Here is a 1,375-nt window from a genome sequence, read left to right on the forward strand (position 1 = left end):
GATTGTTTTCTGTCCACAGATCCTGAACTTACAGTTTTAAATAAGTAGCTTTATTATGACTTTCATCGCCAACAACAGACGTCCATTGTTTGAAAAAAAAAAAAAAACATGGATATTTATTTCAATGTGCCTGGATTTTTTGGTGAAGATACCAGCGTTGGATTGGTTCATCCCACTTCAGTGGAATATGCAGCATTTGGGATAATTTGAAGGAAGCAAATATAATTTCTGCACTCTTAGGGTACATTGTTGGGGTCAGGAACTCATTAAACCTTTAATGGGTTTACGCTTGTTTCTGTTGTTATTTATTAGTACATTTAATTCTAAGAAATGTGATTTTAACAAACATATGTACATCACAGTATAGTGATTTCCAAAAATAATTAAAATAAAAAAGCTTTACAGTTTGCTGAATATATTTTTGTCCCTATGACAACCACATCAGAAAGCTAGCATCTGTTGTGTGGTGTTTACTTAACTTCTAATTTCTGAGCCATTCTAACCCTCAAAAACGAATCCATTTATGTTATAAAGTTAACAGAATGATGAAGAAAAGCCATATATGTTAATTTACAGCCGGAATATTGCAATATATTATACTGTTGCTATGAAACCTCAGAGTAACTCGGTAAAAAGCCTACAGCTCAATCTGATAAAAGTTAAAAGGAGAAATATGTCTCCAATTTGAACTCTTGTGGATCCATGGTTTATGTAGAACATTATTTACACATCTCTTCCTTCTATATAGTGAATTTCTGCACTGTGAGATCAATAAAGTATATCTTATCTTATATAAATCCCTGCATAATATTAGCCCTCGATTGTCAAAGCTATAATACTGCAGGTGGTGCCAAGAGTTTCTTAACACAGAATAAGGACAGACAGGTCTGACCCCTGTAGAACCAGCTAATTATTTTATCTGTTAGGCAGTTGCCTGTTGACAAGGTTAAGCCCAGTCTACTGAGTATAAGGCTTGGCTTAAAACTATCCTTTATTCATGCTCATAATAAGAGCAGCTTATGTTTTACCTTATAATTAAGCTGCTTTAGGCTTAGTCCACTGGAGGACATGTTGACCAATTTTTCTCTCTGTGTTTCATTCTTCATTCTCTGCAGTTATTTCTGCAATTAACTTTATGTTATCATTATTTTCTCCTCATAGAATGCTTTGGACACCTATGTGAAAGGAGTCACTGTTCACAGTAGCATCTTGCTCTCTCTCACACCATCGGTGACAAAAATACTGTCTAACATGTACAGTAATGTACTTATTGATCTGTCTGTCTCTGTTTGAACCACTAAATGAGCTACTTCCATTAACTCTTTATTTGTGCTTTAAAGGTAACTGTACTTGTGGACCATGCTTCCTTTTTTTG

The sequence above is a fragment of the Cyprinodon variegatus genome, unplaced genomic scaffold, assembly GCF_000732505.1.
Source record: "Cyprinodon variegatus isolate N-32 unplaced genomic scaffold, C_variegatus-1.0 Scaffold78, whole genome shotgun sequence".
NCBI classification, from domain to species: domain Eukaryota; kingdom Metazoa; phylum Chordata; class Actinopteri; order Cyprinodontiformes; family Cyprinodontidae; genus Cyprinodon; species Cyprinodon variegatus.